The sequence below is a fragment of the Dreissena polymorpha genome, chromosome 9 (assembly GCF_020536995.1).
Source record: "Dreissena polymorpha isolate Duluth1 chromosome 9, UMN_Dpol_1.0, whole genome shotgun sequence".
NCBI lineage: Eukaryota > Metazoa > Mollusca > Bivalvia > Myida > Dreissenidae > Dreissena > Dreissena polymorpha.
Window position 1 is genome coordinate 69,645,557 of NC_068363.1, and position 6,150 is coordinate 69,651,706.

General features: G+C 32.7%; 1 long non-coding RNA gene across 3 annotated transcripts; it reads right to left on the minus strand.

Moving 5' to 3' along the window:
* Positions 1-350: 350 nt before the first annotated feature.
* On the minus strand, positions 351-6,150 carry LOC127845851 (uncharacterized). 3 transcript variants are annotated; one of them, XR_008033438.1, is made up of 6 exons: positions 6,103-6,150; positions 5,906-5,987; positions 5,506-5,574; positions 4,961-5,252; positions 4,447-4,590; positions 351-3,682 (listed from the first exon to the last, which is right to left on the minus strand). It is a non-coding gene; the product is annotated as an uncharacterized LOC127845851 (long non-coding RNA). The 3 variants fall into 3 exon arrangements; XR_008033439.1 differs by lacking the exon at positions 5,906-5,987 and having other exon boundaries at positions 6,033-6,120; XR_008033437.1 differs by lacking the exon at positions 6,103-6,150 and having other exon boundaries at positions 5,906-6,085.

Below are 6,150 nucleotides of genomic sequence, written 5' to 3' on the forward strand. Positions count from 1 at the left end.
TACAACTATGTCTTTTTTACGATTGGTTAAATGTTCAAATATACGCACAGACAAGGGAAGTAACAGGTTCATGGAATATAACTACTAGACATTTCGTCCGAAAAGAATGGGTAGTAATCTCCCTTGATTGTTTGTAAATTATTCGCAAATGCAAATGCTTAGATTAATTTGCTATGTGCGTAAAAGTATATACTGTAACAAAAACAAAACAATAACTTGCATGTTTGTGCCTTGTCATTGTGGATTTTGGACATATGTTTTTCGAGGAAAACCGTAGTTTAAAAATTTAGCGCAATAATCACGTGAAATCAACATGCATTCATTGAATGGACATATAACAATAATAATAATAATAATAATCTCTTTATTTTCTGAAGGTAACTCATTAAGACAACGACATTGATACAAAGTCATGCAAACAATTTAACAATGGCAATCTTATTTTCAATGAGGCATTCAAACAACTATGGTATGTATAATGCATTTATGCATTATCATGAGAAACATGTAGACTTTGAGGTACTGCCGGAGATCAACATAGCATTACCACAATAGTGGTCTTGTCGACAATATGAAGCTGCGTTTTATGCTTGTAATATTGTATATTTGTGCCCGTATCAAAAATATCACTAAATTCGCGTTAAACGTCTCTCTTAGTAGACAACGTGCAAACTATGACACAGGGCGGGCGTTAGCAGTGAACATGATAATCGGACACATATATTAACTGTACGTACCACTACATTTAAGATATATATTTTGGTATACGATTTATTTAGGAATATATTGGTTTTGCCAGTGTGACTAATTCCTACACAACAAATGGTCCTATATCGCATGGTCCTTTTGCTTCTCGGTGCAACTCAACCGTGTGTTTTCTATCAAGTTGTATATAGACGCAGCCTGTACAAACAGTAAATTTGCCCATTCAATCGTATTTAATTGTTTTATATAGTTGGTGGATACTTGTTGATGTCATTCGTGCAAATTGACACAAAAATTACATTGCGCCAATGCGAAAGTTTTTATGTAAAATCATAAACATTTTATGCGATTGCTGCTCAAACGAATGGTTAACATATCTGTAGGCGTCCTTATAAATATCATTTATATTTGTTAACATTTTAATAATGATTATATATATGCAAACATGCCATTTGGGGGCACATGATAAACATATGGTCAACGTTTACCAAACATACAAAGAGATACATGTTCATTAATATTATGTAACAACATGTACATGTACAAGTGACATTTGCCTCTTTTTTTATGCAACCCCCACGTCATGGCAAAGTCGTTGTTTCGTTGAATATGAAGAATGTTAATCGGCTTGCCAATGTCATTGAGACTATTGATTTTATTGTAATGTTTTACAACAATAAGTGTTCAGGTAGCGAAAAAGTCTGAAGGTAACTTTGAATACACACGTTTAACGACCTACACCAAAATGTTATTCGAAAAAATATTGGAAATAGCTGCGTAATGCTTGCACTTTTTTACGTATTCCCATTTTACTTATCCGTTATCAACATTGTTGTTTTTGTTTCCTTTTCTATATCAATATTATAATGCTGATTAAAAGTTCATCGTGAACATGTGTCTGCGTGATTGCAGCATTTCTTCACATGTTTGTAACAAAAATTATACCAAACATAAAGGTATGGGCTATGTAGTTGTTTGAAAAAAAAGCGTTTGTTTAAGGGCCTGTTTAGACTAAAAATGAGCTTAATGTACATCAAAATTTACGTCTTTAGAAACGAATTAATGAAGGTGCCACGAACAAATATAAAACTGTGCGAATGTTTTCAGAACAGAATTGTCAAACATGTCGAACAATAAAAAACATTAAGATGACAAAGGTCAATAAACGTTTATTGGATGTGTGCTTCACGCTAGATAAGGATATGATAGGTAACAATGAAACCATGATAAAGATAACAATATACCTATTCCAAGTGTTATCTAATTCATTGTATGATAGGTAACAATGAAACCATGATTAAGATCACAATGTACTTATTCCAAGTGTTATCTAATTCATTGCATGATAGGTAACAATGAAACCATGATTAAGATCACAATGTACTTATTCCAAGTGTTATCTAATTCATTGTATGATAGGTAACAATGAAACCATGATAATGATCACACTGTACTTATCCCAAGTTATCTAATTCATTATATGATAGGTAACAATGAAACCATGATAAAGATCACAATGTACTTATTCCAAGTGTTATCTAATTCATTGTATGATAGGTAACAATTAAACCACGATAAAGATCACAATGTACTTATTCCAAGTGTTATTTAATTCATTGTATGATAGGTAACAATGAAACCATGATAAAGATCACAATGTACTTATTCCAAGTGTTATCTAATTAATTTTATGATAGGTAACAATGAAACCATGATACAGATCACACTGTACTTATTCCAAGTGTTATTTAATTCATTGTAAAACCTAATACTTAAGTTAAAAAAACATATAATTGACATTTTGCATGTGGGGACACCATGACTGCGCCTGTTTTAAAGCATTCTAACCGCACTGCATCTGAGAAATAAAAAAAGTGTGTCATCCGATTTGAAAAAAACCCTTCTTTTTTTTCGCAAAGATTACTGTTCTTGTTCAACATTTTTCCAGCTACTTTATAGTTTTGCAAGTGTTTCAAACTGAGATTTGCTCTTTTAAAAATATCGATGTATTAGTAAACAGTATGCTCTCACTGCACTCATGTCAAAAAATAAAGAATATTATTAGAAGAGTCCTTTACTTAAAACATAATATTTCCAAACGAACAATACATGAACATTATTTGTTTAAGATAGTATTTCATTGCTTATGGGAATTTATTCGAATACTGTAACCTAACCACAGTTTTTTTTTCAGAAAGAAACTGAATGCGAATGAATTTGTTTTGCATTGAGTGTTGTCAAAATCGCCGTATACGAATAATATTCGTATGCAATATTTGTGTGATAGTGCTCATTAATATAGGCATAGCAGATTTCGTGAAGAATGTGTAATATAAAGGTTCGGTATTAGGCAGCCACAACAACAATATTTAATATGTATGTCTATTTGTTTTGTTAACTATAATCCGACCAAAGTGGCGCTCAAGTGCCTACAAGAAACAACACTGTTCTGGTTGACCTGGCATTGCCAGTTGGTCGGCACAACGGCTTCATCAGGCATGCGCAGATAACCGGAACTCACATACATGTACACTCTCGGTGACATTCTGTAGGCACGGGGCACACGCACTTTCAAAGCCAGATCACGCATCAATAATATGCAAATCACAACGCTCGAAGAGTCTGCTATCTGTTTGTGAAATCGTAAGTTTGTGAAAGTTTTGTTTCTTTTGTACTTTTTTAGCGTTTGAATATATATTTTCTGTATTGATAAATGAACTTTCAAAGGGATATGCAGATACAAACTAAATGTGGTCTACTGTGCACGACTGGTTTTGATTTAAGTATTTACAAAATATTTGTTCCATGACAAATCTTATAGATATAGAGTTATTTACAAACGGAATTCAATGATACCGACAAGGCAATGGACCACTGCAGAACTGAAGGGTTTTCTAGATGAGTAACAGCAGCACTGTCGTTAACATGACAGTGAAAAATTCCGTCACTCCCAAATGTCCCGCGCCATTGTCAGGATCTGAAGATTATTTAGAAAAGTAGACTTATTTAAAAATTATATAACTCACTTGAATGCATTTGCAAATGATGTTTCGGGCTTTGAGCGTAACTTATTTATAGGGATAATAAGAAAACGATGTGTTCTATATAATTGTAAAAACATATGCACATCACGTTAAACACGCTTATTTAATAGGAGCTTATACAGGCAGTTTGTTATTCACATTGAACAATGCAATCCCGAAATGTTCACGAAAGCGTAAAGTTAAGAGATGAACAATAAATGGGAAATAATACATCAGCTTGAAAATGTGTTTGATTAAAATGGGGTCGCGGGAATAAACATAAAACGTGCATATGAAACGAATGGTTTGGGAGCTAAGCAGATATGGTTAAAGTTGCATTTGAAGGATAATATTTGATTTTATATGATATTCCTAATAAGACTCTCAACAGAATTATTTTTTATATATATTAAAAATTGGTTTGTGAGAAACTGTTCTCGGGCTCAGAAAAAATAAGTTGAACATTGTAATGTCATGATTAATGAAATTGAACTTTTTTGTGGGCGTTAGTTCCACTGGATCTTGTTTTAGAAAATATTTGGACACCGTTTTCATTTTACATTAACTATAATTATTATATTATTGCTGCTTGATAAATAATATGTGCGTCAAAAGTGGGAACATGCATTATTTAAAATATGTCTATATTTCGGGGAAATACACCGTCGATATGTTTATTTAATACTCTTACGAATTGTGCAGTAAGTGTTTATTGTACCTTTGTTGCACTTTCCATTATCTGCAGTAAAGCCATTATTACACGCGCATACCAGTGTTGTCTGTTTTCCTGATACACAACTTGCTTTTGAAACACACTGTTGGCCTGCATTGCGTTTTCTTCGTTTTGCGTTGCTAAGTGGAGCTAAAGATTTGTACAAATACTGATATTTATTAATTTTATTTTTTATGAAGTCATTTTGATATAGTGACAGTTTGTCTTATAACAAACGATAGCGAAGTTTAGCATCGTCTTATAACAAAAGAGCAATATGACATTAGCGATAATAGGTGCAAACAATCATTGCATTACATATAACAATTTATATATATTCTTAATGAAACGGCATTTAAGCAAAATGGGCAATAATTTTCACTTAAAATTAACAATATTTAATGATGATTATAAACATATGTCAGTTCTAACAAAGTATCAAAAACAGCGTAGCGCAAAATAATTATCATATTTTGTCATACTTAACCACCGATATTAGGAGGACAAGTGGTACACTTACGAGTAGTTGTAGGTGTCGTATTAGTCGTTGTCGCCGTAGTAGTTATTATTGTCGTAGTAGTTGTAGGTGTCGTAGTAATTGTTGTTGCCGTAGTAGTTGTTGTTGTCGTAGTAGTTGTTGTTGCCGCCAGTAGTTGTTGGTGCCGCAGTAGTTGTTGGTGCCGCAGTAGCATTCGATGATTGGGAAGTTGCACCTGGCTGGGTTGGTCTAGTGGTTGTGATTGTTTGGGCAGGTGTTGTTACAGTTGTTGCGACGGTTGTTGTAGTTTCTTCTGTGCATATTTGATCGGCCTCTGAACATTTGCACAAAACAATTTATAAATAATTATTAATTAAAATGTCACAAACTTTATTAAATGAGTAAGACAAGACAATGATCTTTAAATAAGAGAAAACCGATGCGTGTGTTTAAATATATTAGTTTATTTCACTGCTTAGCATTCATTACAAATACGTGTTCTATAACAAATGTAATTTTCGAGTTCCTTTGTTTTATATGTAAAATAAAGCTGAATAAATACTTCCGTATAATTAATAAAGACTCACGTATATGACAGAAATCATGTTCACAAACTGTGGTATTATTTGCACACTCTGCCGTTGCATTACATGGACCTGAAAGAAAAGATAACCTAATTAAGAATAACGTCCGCAATTGTCTTCTCAATGTTAAAGAAATGATCCACGGGAATCGATGGTTTTGACATTCGTATTTAATTCATTTTACTGATGCTGCCTTGGAATAATTTTTGAAAAAAGTTTTTTGAGTATTTTCCTAATATAAATAATAATGAATAAATAGTAAATAAATTAAGAAAACATCTAAGTGCTAAATTTTATGTAAACATTTGGACGGAGTTATACGCGTGTCATAGTATACGTAATATACCTTCAATTTGGTCATTCAAACATTTAAACGAAGTTAAAAATATATTGGTTTACGTACTTTGCAAAAAAAATCGCACAATGTAGCAACACGACAGAAATACCACCGCCACCAATAACGCCGATGGAATCATGTCGCGCACCTAAAGAAACAAAACAACGTAAAGTACACACACAATGAAACAAACCTAAACAACCATTACATGTAATTTCTATTCCAAATTATTTCACACAAAATAAAATGTCATATCGACGCACTATCAAACACAAGGTCCCTCTTATCTGCGTAATGTCGGGAGATATGAC